This window comes from Macrotis lagotis, chromosome 4 (genome assembly GCF_037893015.1).
Source record: "Macrotis lagotis isolate mMagLag1 chromosome 4, bilby.v1.9.chrom.fasta, whole genome shotgun sequence".
Taxonomy (NCBI): domain Eukaryota; kingdom Metazoa; phylum Chordata; class Mammalia; order Peramelemorphia; family Peramelidae; genus Macrotis; species Macrotis lagotis.
The window spans coordinates 193,679,259-193,694,870 of NC_133661.1; the positions used below are offsets into that span (position 1 = coordinate 193,679,259).

Genomic DNA, 15,612 nt, shown 5'->3' on the forward strand with positions numbered 1-15,612 from the left:
ATATATAGCTAGTTTTTTGAATTTGTCATCTTAAACTGTACTCATTATTTCAGGTAGCAACTACATTTTCCATTTAAATAAATTACTATGACTTTTTTTAATTGCAGATTTTTATCTCTAATATTAATTGACTAGGATCATAGGATTATAGATTTACATGTAGAAAACAACTGGGAGGTCATCTTGTCCAACCACGTCATTTTACAGAAAAGTAAACTGAGACTCAAGGGCTAAGTGACTTATCCAAGGTCATGCAATAAGTGGCAAAACTGGGAATTTAAATCCACTTGACTTCTGACTCAAAAGGTAATGCTTTTATCCTGATACCATATTGAATCTCCAATATCATAAATTTAGAGCTGGAAAAGAGCTTAGAAAATGTGTAATTTCAATCCCTTCACTCTGTATTTGAGGATATAGAAGCTCAAATAGATAAATTAACTTGCTTATGATCAACAGGGTCTATGCAGTAGAGACAGAATTCACAATTTCGACATCCTACTCTTTTCTCATTACATGACTGCTTTTTCTCAAGAAAAATGAAACAAACAAAAACCTTCCTTGGTTTCATAAGCCATCAAGATATAAAAACATGTGCCCTGAGAACTCCATAAAAAAATTTGTCTATATTTAATTATTTCCCATGATGAAGGTAAAGTAGAAGATGGAAGGAGAATTTTATGATTTCAATGTTAAGTTTAGATTATCATAATTTCTTTTTTTAATGTGTTTAACACATGTTCAACAATTTTTTAAAAATATTCATTTACTGTGAGTAAAACTACTTGCAACTAAAATTATTTAAAGAAGACAGCTGGTACAACTGATATAGTACTGAACCTGAAGTCAGCAAGATATGAGTTCAAATCCAACTTCAGATATTTCTTATCTATATGATTCCAAGCAAGTCACTTAACTTCTCTGTCTGCCTCAATTTCCTCATTTGTAAAATGGGAGATAATGAAAGCACCTATTCCAGGGTATAATGAGATGATATTTGTAAAGTGTTTTGTGAACTTTAAAGTGCTATATAAATGCTATAATTATTATTACTGAACAGACTTTTGATTTCTTAACATAAAAAAAAAGAAATGACTTACTCAGGTTAATACTTGTCTTGGGACCTTGCTTAGCTAGTTCTTTAATTTCATTATTTAAACATGATAAAGTTTATGGACTACTGGCTATTATTAGGATCTAAAAGACCTTTGTCTACCACCCACACAGAAAAAAGCAAAACAAACTAATTTGACCAAGTAAAGGAAACATTATAGAGATTTTATAGTGACACTGAAGATAATAATGGTTTCTTATATTTACAAAAAGTTATATATATGAAAGTAAATATGTATTTTAATATGTCTCTTACATACATATATATACATATATACAAATATATGTATTAATATAAATAAATTGATGTTTTCACATATGCAAAACAAATACAGTTTGCATACAGAATAATGTTATCATACCTAGGACCATGTCAATGCAAGCTAAATGTAGTATCTAATATAATAAAACATGGAAAGGTTCTCTAAATTGTAAAAATACCCTTGTAAATGTTTGTTTTCTTGATTCTTGATAACATTTTCAAAATGTTACATTTCCTATATTCTCCATTTTTCATCTGCCCAATTATAAGCCATCTTTTTTTCTCCTATCAAAAATGATCATTTGTTTCTTTATTGTAGTAGATAAAACATTCTTTCATTGTTTCAGCTCCCAAGCTGTGCAGATCCTACCCACTGTTCTTGCCTCCAGCACTTCACATTATTGGTGTATTATTTCATGCATGCCCTACTCTTTTATCAATTGCTTTTGAAGTAATGTTAATAGACTAGAAAATTGAGACATTTATGAAGTATAGGCAGTGTTTATGAAAAAATCCATAAAATATGACACAGGCAAGACAAGATAAAAGCAGCATTTTAATAGATTGTGGCAAAGAGATTCTGTCAGAGTTGACAACTGACTCCTTTGAGATCACTAATTTTTATGGGATTAATTCTGTAGTATTAAAAATGAAGTTAAATGTCCTAATTAATCTGTAAATAACACACCCACAATTAAACTTGTGTCTTCCTTGCATTTGAGCTTGGAATGATTTTTTTGAGTAATTATTTCATTTATACTGAAGTTTAAAAATTGTTTTTTAGGTTATTTTATCTAAAGCTACCTGGACTCAGTTTCAATAGGCATAAGACACACACACACACACACACACACACACACACACACACACACACACACCCCTGATATTTAGATTCTAAAGCTTAATCATTGGACCAGAGCCTTCCATTACTATGCAACTATAGTGCCTGAAGAGGAAGTACCTGTCTTGGGAATGACTTATGAATGGTTCATATACATGAACAGGTGATAGGGGGCAGGAATAGTGGAGCCTGTACTCCTGAGCTTTGTTCTCCAATTCAGAACACCTGGGAAGTGAATGACCTAAATGATTATCTATTATATAGATTTAAAGAATTAATAAATTGCTAGTATGCTGGCATATCTATTCATTCCATCTATTCCTCCACAGAGCCTCCATCCCTATCCCTAGATTGTCAACTCCAAAGGTGATGATGCTTATGTGGGGAGCAGAGATTTAGAGGAAGAGAATTTCTGATAACTTGAGTTAGTATATAAAATGCAATTTCCCATAGAAATAATTTTCCAAATTGTAGATATAGTTTAAAAAAGTAGTATACTTCAGCAATATGATGGATTCAATAGATATTTGATCAGTGTGGGAATCTAAAAAAATTTGACCTTCCTTTTATGAAAAAAAAAGTTCCAAATGACCTAATTAAAAAAATTCCTTAGAAAGCAGTATATTTATAAACTGGGCTTACTTAGTAACTTTACATCATCAAATGTAAAATATCATTTTTACTTTGTGAATTTTTTAAAAAATAATATTTTCTAGTAAGTAAGGGTCACTGAAGAAAGAGGTTGGATCATTTATAAACTGACTAATCAATTCTGTAAATATATTTGCAGTTAGATTAAGTCACAAATGATAAATGTCATTTTTTGGGCAAATATAGAATCATTGACTTGTCAAAGGAATTTATAGTATCCTTTGACTTAAAAGATCATTTAAATTTAGTCTATGCAAAGTCAAAACATATAGCTACCACAGTAAAATAGTCAATTCAGTGTAAAGAAATCAGTCAGATCAGTCATTTTCTCTTAGGAAGAAAAAACATTTGGATGAATACTCATATTTCAACTGAACATTTTGGCATTTTTTAAAAAGACATAGCCACAAATCTTATTTGGGATCAGATCTTCCTTCTTTCTGCCCTTGTCCTCTAAAGGAAGAGGGTCTTAAAGAGATGAATCATATTAACTTTCATAACTAAGTGGCTTTGATAACAATCTATAGTTATATTCCAGAAGAAAAATGCCCAGAAAAAGATATACTGACATTAAGTGTTAAGATAACTATCTTTATAGAAGAGACAGTGTGAATAATGTAATTAAGGAAATAAACATCAAAGCTCTCAGAAATAACTACCTGGTTTTCTTAAATGCTGTGCTTATATACATAACTTTTTTTTCCCCTCCCAAATGTTTGGACTAAAATGGCCAATTTAGTCAATTCACTCACAACTAATTTGACCAATTTTGTCAGAAAATGAATAGGCTATTAGACTTACAGAATTCAGAGTTAGAAGAGACCTTCGAGAACATCTAAACTAACTACATCATTTCACAGATGCTCTTCAGTAAATTAAAACTTTAAGAAGTGAACTAACATCTGGGATCACTAGTTAGTGGCATGGCTGAGATAAGAAGCCAGGTTTCCCCAATCTCTGTATCTTCTCGGTTTTCCCTAAATCACACCACCTCTATCAATTTGGCCAAAACTGTGTACAATTTGAAATTGTGTGTGTGGACATATCTCCCAGATGATAGATCTTCTAAGAAGAGACACATTTGAAGGCATATTTGTCCAGTATTAAGAAGGATTATTGTGATGAAAAGTTCTGAGGTAAGAGGGAGAAGAAATGTTATTTTTTTCCATCTCTAAATTCTCTGATTCCACGGAAAATCCCTAAAGTCCTTGTTTCAGGGAAAAAAAAATCTCAAATCTCAAATCCAGTCATCAATTCACCTTCATTATTGAGGATTTCACATGGTCTAGTGATAATTCATATTTTTTAAATGTTTACAATATAATATGTACTTATATTGGTAAACTAGACATTGAGTCATCCCATAACTATTTACAGAGCCTTATATATGATGTAGCGCATAGTTTCACATGGCATTTGAGTTAGACACATATCGATTCTGTGTGTCTATCCACGTAGACTCAGACTATTCTTAGTCTGCAAGGAATAATACAACTAAATAACTTCTAATTCATTTATATCCTATTAATAGTCCTGGTGTCCTCATAAAAACATTCATGGTTTTCTTGAAGTTATATTTATTGAGAAATTCTTAAAAAAAGTATTCAACTACTTTTATACTTCAAAACTTGGACTTTATGGGATTATCCTGATCACTTACACACAATCATTTATTATTTGCCTACTTTTGCCAAGAAGGATTGTGTTAGACACAGAGGATACAGAAGCATATGCAAAAGTTTCTACCTTCAAGGATATTACAGTCTATGGGGATACCACTTATACACTTCTCAAAATATGTAAAACAAATAGAAGATAATTTGGAGAGGGAGGCACTGGGGAAGGGGTCAGGAAAGACCTTACTTAGGTAAGATATGGTGAAGCTTTGAAGAAAGCTAGGGGTTCTAAAAAATAAAGTTAAAAAAGAGAGGACATTTGGGGAACTTATGATAACCTGTGCAAAGTCACAGAGGGTGTCTTTTCCTAGAAAGAAAATATTGTGGGAGAGACAGCAAGGGGGAAAAGTTTGATTGAGCCAAAGAGACTTTTAAGAAGAAAAATTCTTATATAATATATCCTTATATAATAAGAATGGAAGAATAGTCTGGGGCCAAGATCATGAAAAGTTTTAAAAGTCAAACAGAGAAGATTGTAGAGATAACAAAGTCCTTGAAGCTTGTTTGGCAAGAGTTATATCTGTGCTTAAAAAAATATCACTTTGGTAGCTGTGTAGAGAATAGAGGACAGCGAGAAATGAATTAAGTAATGCTATATACATTTATATTTTTAAATACACCTAGATTAGCAACTGTACTAGACTTAAAATTTTTTAACATGCCTGGATTTGTGAGTGGTCAAACTAGAAATGTTATGGCCTTGTATGAGTTATTCCCTTCATACTTTTATTTGGTAACAAATGAATAGACACACAGAGAATCGATATGTGTCTAACACAAATGTTATGCAAAACTATGTGCTACATCATATATAAGGCTCTGTAAATAGTTATGGGATGAATCAATGTCTAGCTTACCAATATAAGTATATGTTATATTTTAAATGTTTTAAAATATGAAATATTTTCATGTGAACTAAAAGACCATGTGAAATCCCCAATATGAAGTAGTGACAATGACTACAACCTTGAGAAAGTGAGATTTTTCCCGATGGTTCAACATAAACAAAATATTAAAAATCTAACAACTCTTCCAAGGCATTTACATATTACATTGTCATTGGTTACTTAAATATTTTTAATTCCTCAACATTCTTTATATATTCAAATACATCTCCAGTTACACTAATTTTTGCCAAGCCTTAACAAAGCCCTGCTCTCTACCTGTCATATAAGAAATTCACTGTCAGAGTTTCTATGACTTTTCAGGTAGAAGTAGAGAGAATTAGAAATATTTATCTTCTATATTTAGCAACTCACGCACTAATCATTAGCACAACTCACTAATAATTCCACAGTGAAAAACAAAAATCCCTATGAATATCTAAAATGGCTCAGTCATACTCCATTTTTAAGACTGCTGATTAATTTTTTTCATAGAATTCACCATCTGTGCACTTTGGATCACCTTAGACCAGCTGGTTCCTCTAAGAGGAATTGCTCATTTTTTTATTTTTATTTTTTTGCTCTGTTCTGACCTGGACACCTAGCACTACAGTGATACTCATTATGTCTTCAGGATATCCTGTTCAGGACCCGTTGCCACAATACCTTGAATGATATGCTGATCTTGTGATCTTATGTTTTTCCCTGCTGTATTTCCCCTTCTACAGAAATGCTAACTAGATCTGGTCTAAACACCTGGTACATTCTTCTTGATTACTCTCATAAGAGAGAGGGTGGGGCAGGAAGGGGGGGGGTTAAATTAAATTTGGTTGATCCATTTCTAAAAATATAGTGCAAACTTTGGTTAATCATGTATGAATAAAACTAGAGTTCTGAAAATCAATTTTGTATTTATATAATATTGGAACAAGATTTAAAATTCAAAATTTAAAACTTGGTTATATTTTTTCATTTTCCCTTTTTTGTGATCTCTTTGGGATACAGACCTAGTACAAATATTGCTGGATCAAGGGATATGCACATTTTTTTCATCCTTTGGGCATAATTACAAATTGGAATGGTTGGATCAGTTCACAACTCCAGCAACAGTGCATTAGTGTCCCAGTTTTCCCATATCTCCTTCAATATTTATCACTTACCTTTCTGTCATACTGACCAATTTGATAGGTATGAGAGGGTGGCTTGGAATTGTTTTAATCAGTACTTCTCTAAGTGATTTAGAGCATTTTTTTTCATATGACTCTGGATAGCTTTAATTTATTCATCTGAAAATTGCCTCTTCATATCCTTTAACCATTTATCAATTAGGGAATGACATGTATTCTTATAAATTTCACTTAGTACTCTATATGTTTGAGAAACGAATTCTTTTATTAGAAACACTGGCTATAAAAAAATTATCTCCCAGCTTTCTGCTTTCCTTCTAATCTTGGTTGTGTTATATTGAATTAAGATGCCAAAAATATTAATTTCAGACTTGACAATCTACCATTTGTCCTCTCAAACTGTGAGATTCTATCCACAACAAGATCGTCAAATACTTTGAGCATTAGCAGTATGGTCAAGAAGCACTGTATTAAGAGGTAGGATATAAGGGGCAGCTAGGTGGCGTAGTAGATAAAGCACCGGCCCTGGAGTCAGGAGTACCTGGGTTCAAATCTGGTCTCAGACACTTAATAATTACCTAGCTGTGTGGCCTTGGGCAAGCCACTTAACCCCATTTGCCTTGCACCCCCCAAAAAAAACTTAAAAAAAGAGGTAGGATATGGATATTTGTGACTTTGAGTTATTCACTTAACTCAAGAATTGGTACTTCTTTTCTTCCTTATAGAATTAACCATTCTACTTGATATTTCCTATACACTTAATCTATTTTCTATTTTCTTTGCAATGCCTCAACCAAAAAAAAAAAGAATGCCAATTTTTCAGTTATTTGCTACCTTAAAGAAAAAAAAATTGCTACATTTAAAAAAAATATAGACCCTTTCTTTTTGTTCTTTTTGGGAGGAGGGTCAAGTAGTGGTATTACCTGGGTCAAATGGCATGCAACATTTCATTTGCATAGTTTTGGAATTATGCTCCAATTACCTCCAGAATGGCTACTATCAGTTTACAGCTCCATTAACAGTAAATTAATCTGCAAATTTTCTCACAGCACCTCCAAAATATCATTGTTCTTTTTTGTCAATTTTGCAAAGCTGATGGATGTAGGATAGATTCAGATTCCTATAATTCTAATTTATCTAGTTATTAGTTATTTGGAGCATTTTATGCCTATGCTATTGTGTTTTAAGAAATAATGAAGGTGATGTTTTCAAAGAAACAGGAAGAATTATATGAAATGATATAGAGTAAAGTGAACAGAACTGGGTGAACAATTTATACTTATAACGATATTCTTAAACTAACAACTTTGAAAGACTTGAGAACTTTGATCAACACAATGATGAAGTAAAACTCTGCAGCACTGATGATAAATATGCTACCTACTTCTTAACATAGAGAGAGGTGATGGGTTAAATAAATAGAATGAGACTTTTTGGACCATGGCTGATATGGGAATTTGTTTTGTTTGACTTTGAATATTTGCTTCAGATGTTTTGTTTTTCTTTCTTTTGAGGGAGAGGGCAGTAGGAGGGAGAGAAAAATAAATGTTAATTGGAAAAAAATTTTAATTGTTAATTTTTAATTGGAAAAAATTTTAAAAGAAAAAGAATATCAAATTAAATAATAAATAACAAAGAATAGATCATAAGTTATTTGCAGTACCCAGTCCTGGATAGATACCTATCTGATATCTCTTGGAAGCACTAGCCTAAGCTCCTAATTAACTATTGTGAATTCCTTAGGATGTAGGGGAGAGGAGCAGGACAGAGTGCTTTTGAACTCATGTGTCCAGGGAAAATTTTAACAGGGTACTATCATTTGTTCTTAATCATTTCTAATTTGTATTATAGTTAATCAATCTTCAGAATTTCCCCTCACATAGGAGCACCATATGGATATAGGATTTAAGAATATAGGAAGGGGAGTTGTTTTGGTGGAAGAACTTTTACAACTTCTCAGATGTATTAGGTCACTTTCTTCCTCCTGTTCTGTTTTGGACCCAATTCATTTATACCTACATTATCTATCTAAGACTACACTGATATTTCAGGTCTATGGGATGACTACATCATGTTCTAGGAAACAAGCATTCTTCATCCATTCATTTATTTCCTGGGTGGACAGCTGGGCTGAACTTTTTGAAATACTAACTCATTTAGAAAATCTGTAATGTTCTTGTTATTAATGATTCAGCACAAAGTTATATGTAAATACAAGTATTTGGAGGAACTTGTCACACACACACACACACACACACACACACACACACAAACACACAGATATCTATATATATTATCCCAAAAATCTCTGTGCAATTTTAAGCTTTAATGATTTAAATCATAATATTCACTACATAAACAGATATTATAGTTTAAAATTAGACAGGAAATTCTGCTTTGATATGAATAGTCTAGTAGATATCCTCTCTGACAAAGACAGTCATATTTGTTGAAGATACCTACCTATTTTCTGCTGAATTCAACAAGCATTTATTAAGAGTATACTGTGTGTTAGACGTCATGCTAGCACTGGGGACACAAAAAATGAAATAACCCTTAAACCAAAGTCAATTTATATTTGTTTGAGGATGGTGTGAGCAACAACATGCTGATAGCTAAGTAAAAAACAATATATACAGAGAAAATGAAAAATAATTTGCGGGGGACAGGATATCATTCAGTCATCATGTTAGAGATCATCAATTTTATGAAATAAGGTGAATTGCTTTATTTTATAAATCAGAGGACTGTCAAACTGAGTTATCTAATTGTGTGATTTTAACATATATGTAAGAGACATCTTGTTGGAGAACAGCCTTCAGGAAAGTGTTTTACTCTTCCAAATAAAATGCTTTTTTTATAGATTAACAATATAGTGGCATCTTGTATTCTCTACACCTTTCAGTTATATGCATGTATCAATGTAAATCTGCAGGGTGTTTTGATGTACAGTTTGAGAAAGCTCAGCTGTTCCCTCCTCATATAATTATCAATGATCTTTCTGAATTGAAGTGAACTAGTCAGATCTGAGAATGGGAATGATATTTTTCCTGCCTGAAAGCACATATTTAACCAGGTGATATCTTGAGCTCCCCTCAAGCTCCAAATTTAAGATTTTCTGATTAAGTTGTAACTAGAGCATATTAAAAAATATGACTCCCTATTATTGAGCAAAGATTACTCCTGGTATCAATTCAATTCAACACATATTTATTAATGTGCAAGTACTATGCTAGCTTCTGGGAAAAAGGACAAAAATAAAACAGTATATATTCATGAGGTCTGTACTTTACTGATAGTACATAAGTAACCAATTTGAGCAAGTTTGGGGACTCAGGGGGGGAGTCACCTTGTGAAACTCTGAACAAGACCAATCTGAGAAGTGACCCAAGTTTAATTGCTCCCAGTGGTTCTTGGAAGGGCAAACTCAGAGGAATTGCTCTAAAAGTGATCTTGGTGGGGACTTTATGCAAATTATATAAAGTGCATATGGGTAAAAATTGAAGAGGTCCAAATGTAAATGCGGCTCTAAATGAGTCAGGTTGACATGCTGAGAAAATTGCTTGTCATAAATTCCACCTTCACAGTGATATATCTGTGATGAAAGTAGATAAATCCAGTTCTATCTTTGTAGAAGATCCATATGAAGGCAATATCTGGAGTATGGAGCAGTGATGGAAACTGAAGGGTAACAATGATTTGCCATTAGAACAAAAAGGTTAAGGAGTGTCTCTTCTTTTGATTAAAACAAACTAGCATTGTCATTAAGGATCATGTATGGCTTCATGATATAAAATTTTTCATCATGAATATTTGTTTTGAAAATATTTTCAAAAATTTAATGAAAAAATTCAGAACTAAATGTCAAATATAATGAGTATTTTTGTTATACAGAGTATAACAAAAAAGATGACTGAATATGAAACTGCAAATCTCTATTATATGTGCCTTGCTTTTCCTTTTAAACAGATGTCCAACATATAGCTTTCAAAGCTGTTCTACTTGCTTTATGTTTCCTCTGGGCCATACTTCTTTGCATTAAAAATATAGTTCAATGATCTTAATTTCTTCTACTTTCTTGGAAATCCTATTTCTCTCTATCCATCCCAACCATTGGGGAAAAAAGACAAATAAAAGTAAAACTCTTGTAACAAATATGCACAGTCAAGCAAAATGAATCCCCACATTAGCTATGTTCAAAAAAAGTAGATCTCAGTTTGTTTCTTGAATCCATCACCTCTCTTTTAGGAGATGGGTTGCATGTTTGGTCATGAATTCTCTAGTCATTGCATTGATCAAAGTTCTTAAGTCTTTCAAAGTTTTTTTCCCCTTTACTGTTATGTAAATTGTTTTCTTAGTTCTGCTGGTCAATTGGTCTTCCAGTTTTCTTTGAATTGTTTTTTAATGTTTCTTATGTAACATAATATTCCATCCATTCATTTGCCATAATTTGTTCAGCCATGAGTAACCCTGGCCCCCCAACCCTCTGTGTCTAGTTCTATGATATAACAAACAAAAGTTGGTATAAATATTTTTGTACAAATCAATCTTTTGTCTCTTTCTTTTAAAAATCTCCCTGGGATATAAGCCTATTAAGGATATCACTGGGTCAAAAGGTATAAACAATATAATGACTTTTGGAGGCTTAGTGCCAAATTACTTTCCAGGAGCAGCTAGGTGGCACAGTGGATAGAGCACTGACTTTGGATTCAGAAGGAAGGGAGATTGAATTCAGCCTCAGACACTTGACACTAATTGCCTGTGTGACCTTGGGCAAGTCACTTAACTCTTGCTGCCCCATATCTAGGACCATCTCCAGTGGTCCTGATTCATATTTGGCCACTGGATCCAGAGAGAGGAGAAAGTAAGGCTGGTGAATTAGCACAGCCTAAACCCCCTCCAGACTCAAAACCAATTCATGGGCTAGTCATGGCATCAACTCCCTGAAGTTGCAGTCTTCTTTGAAAATGAAGGACAAACATTATTACTTTCCAAAAAACCTTCAACAATTCATACCTTCACCAACATTAATATACTTATTTTTATATAGCCTCTTCAACAACTGTCATTTTTTATAATCTGTTTTATATATATATGTATATATATATATATAAAGTGAAATCTCAGTACTTATTTATATTTCTTTAGTTATTAGGGTTTTAGAAGCACCTCATATGTTTTTTCCTTATAAATATGTTGTGATGTCCACAAAAATAATTTTCAGATTGGTTTCTGCTAAACCACTTTTAGATTAAATTATTCTCAGAGAATCTATGCTGGACCACCAAGCCATGCAATCTGGAAAGGTCATTCTAGGGGAGATCCTGCAAGATAGTTCTGGAGGTACCAAAGCCCCAAGGATCTTTGTTGTAGTAATTTCCAGAATAGCCCAAGTGGCTGAGTTATTTCAAAAGCTAACAGAATAATTAGAACAGATGAGGATATTGTGGTGAAAAGGACACTTAGTTTGGAGTCAGAAAACCTGGCTTTAAATCCTGGCTCTGTTACTTATTACCTGTTACTTAATCTCTTTAGATCCCAAGATAAGACAAAATACACTCTAAGATCTCCTAAATCTTAAGGATCCTAAGCACTGAAACAACATCAGCACTGTCTTCACAGAAAACTATTATTTTATGTGGAAAATGCCCATTAATTTAATGAACAAATACTGGCTAAGTAATATATCTCCCAAGAATGAAAAAAGTCAGAAACACAACTATTGCCCTACAATATTACTTCATTTACTATCCAACTGTGCTCAACGATCAGATTATCCTAGCAAATATTCCAACGTTTTTATAAATATATTAAGGAGTAATTTTAAGCACATGTTATGTGTCAGGCATCATGCTAGATGTGAGGGATACAAAAACAAAGAATGAAATCAACTCTATTCACTAGGGCAGATAGTTTATGAAATGGATAGAGTATGAGATCTGGAGTTAGGAAAATAAGATTTTGGATCTAGCCTCAGACAGCTGTGTGACCCTAGACAAGTCATTTTAATTTTTTTTTTTAGATTTTTTCAAGGCAATGGGGTTAAGTGGCTTGCCTAAGGCCACACAGCTAGGTAATTATTAAGTGTCTGAGGTCGGATTTGAACCCAGGTACTCCTGACTCCAAGGCTGGTGCTCTATCCACTGTACCACCTAGAAGCCCAAATGATTTTAATTTCTGACTGCCTCAGGTTCCTCAACTGTAAAATAGGGAGAACAGGAGTATCTACCTTCCATTTGAGAGGGTCAAATGAGGTACACCACTTAGCTCAGTGCCTGGTATACAGTAGGAACTTAATAAATGCTAATTTCCTTTATTACCTTCACAAGGAGCAAAATTCATATAAGGGAGAAAACAAGTACATATAGAATTATTTTAAATAAATATGTACATGTATACACACACACACACACAAACAAATACAAGGTAGTTGGCAAGGGCACAAGCTGAATAGGAAGGAGAAGGAATGCTTGAGTTCAGTAATCATATTTCATCATATCTCAATATCATGGTATAATAATTCATTATATTGATATGGCATAATTCAATCAACCATTCTGCAACTGATGGGCATCCCCTTAAGTTTCCAGGTTTGGTGCTATAACATAAAAGAGTTCAATCAGTATTTTTGTAAATTTGAGACTTTTTTTGATCTCTTTGGAGTACAGGCCTACTAATACATCTTAAATAAAGAGAGGGATTCAGTGAAGTAAAGGTAAGAGGGATTATATTTTATAGATGGAGGATGGCCAAAGTAAAAAAAAGTATGGAGAAGTAAAATATTCCGTTTGAGGAAGAGAGATGTGTAATTCACCTTGAGGTCAGTGACAGTTTTGTATACACAAAGAGAAATTATGAGTCTGAGAAATAGAAGCCAAAGAAGTTAATGGCTACCAGTGCCTAGGAACCTAAGAACATTGTAGAGAGAGACCTTCTATTATTATTTACAGATGACCCCAAGATTAAAGAGTATAAAAGGCATAGTCATAACCATATCACCATTCTGGAAAAAAACCCTTAGCACTTTCTTATACTGATAGATCTAAGCTCCAATTAAAGAACAAAATTTGATAACTATCCTTTATTGATGACTCCTGAAAGACATCACAATGACAATATACTCAATCATTTTGTTTTTTAATGTTAGAAAAAAGTCAAACTCAATATATTCTTCCAAAATTTTGAATAAGAATCTGATATAGAAAATAATCATGAGCAAATTAAATCATGAAAAAAATTAAATGTCATTCATTTTGTGCTTTTATTATATATTTGAGTATATAAAAGTATTGGTGATAATTTTGTTGGATTTAAAGAATATGAATGTATTTGTAAGACAGTTTTATGTTATCTTTATAAAGACAGTATACTTACATGTTTATCTTTACAAAGACAGTACTTTGGGCTATGTTTTTCAATATGTTTAATAAAAATGCTTTCAGTATCCTAATTTTTAAGACAATAAAAACAAAAAGGGTAAATGGTGACAAAGCTAATCCTTTAAGCCAGGAAGTCTAATGTAAGGATTCAATTTCTTATATTCTATTTAATTTCATTCAGCATGAAATAAAAGGCCAGTTCTCATAGAAATGCCATAGTTTTTTTTTCCCTTCCTCATCAAAGACAATCCAAAGGAGAATCAAAAATAATGGTGAATTGTTTTAATGAATGGGGGTGGAGCCAAGATGGCAGAATAAGGGCAGGGACTCCCACAATTTCTCCCCCAAACCATCCCAAATTTAAATAATGACTAACCAAATTCTAAGAATGGGAGAGGGCAGCTACTTGGTGAAGTGGATTAGAGCATGGTCTTGGAGTCAGGAGGACAGGAATACAAATCTCACCTCAGACACTTGTCACTAACTTACCCTAGAAGAAAACAGGAGAGGAAAGGGATGAGAGAAAAGAGACAGGGGGAGGGGATGGGGGGGTGTAGGTGATAGAAGAGAGGGAAGATTGTGGGAGAGGGTAGTGAGATACACAGACTTTTGAGAAGGGACAGGGTGAAAGGAGAGAGAGAGAGAGAATACAATAAATCGGGGTGGGGAACTAGATGAAAGAGAAATACAGTTAGCAATAGAAATGTGGTAAAAAATATTGAAGCAATTTCTCTGATGGACTTATGATAAAGAAATGTTATCCATTCCAACAACAGAGCTGATGGTGTCTGAATACAGGCTGAAGCATACTGTTTTTTTCCCCCCACTTTATTTTTTTTGAGGTTTCTCTTAGTGGGGGGGGAGATATGTGTACTTTTACAACATGACTATTGTAGTAATGTTAAACACTTTCATGGTTCCCCTTTGTTTTATCTTCAGTTTTATAATTTCCTTAGAAATGGAACCCAAAATTGGTCATGGTAAGAGAAAACACAACTTCAGTGAAGCATATTGATTCAGAGTATTATACTGAAACCACTTTTTAGTTATGGTATTATATGTTCTCAAAATGTGTTATTGAGATTTTTTAATAGTTATTCCTTATGTAATTTTAATTACTCAGAATACATTAATTAAGAGCCCAAGATTTGTTTTGGTAGTTCTAATTACTAGTGATAAAGAAATGACACCCTTATTTATCTTAAAAAGAATTAAAACTCTCCAATATTTGAAGGACCATTATGCAAAAATATGTTTGTAATAATACATTACATCTGCTTTTCAAAGATCAGTTTAATTAAGTATAAAGAAGTTCGTCATTCATAGTGAGGCCAGTTGGTGCGGAGTTTTTTGGCTGTAGTTTGCCTTTGTATAAGGAAAAAACAAAATGCTCCATTGCTTTTGTAGTGACAATAGCAGGATGATGGCAATTAAAAAAAAGGATGGAGGAAAGAGGATATTGAGAATTATACTGTGTCAAATGTAGCAGATAGATGAGAAGAATGAGGAACATATCCTAAGGTACTGAAAGAATCTGCAACTCTGTCTTCTGAATGACAACTGATGATTTTCAAGGAGCCATAAGGGATAGGAATGGGAATTATACTTTAGAATTTGAGCTAGGAGAAATTTTCCTTGAATTTTTAAAAAAGGGAAAGTATACACACACACACACACAC

The 15,612-nt window shown here is 33.0% G+C and overlaps 1 protein-coding gene across 5 annotated transcripts in view; it reads right to left on the reverse strand.

The window, feature by feature from the left end:
• Positions 1 to 15,612, reverse strand: part of DPH6 (diphthamine biosynthesis 6) — a 505,514-nt gene that overhangs the window by 199,662 nt on the left and 290,240 nt on the right. The gene's annotated exons all lie outside the window — the stretch shown is intronic.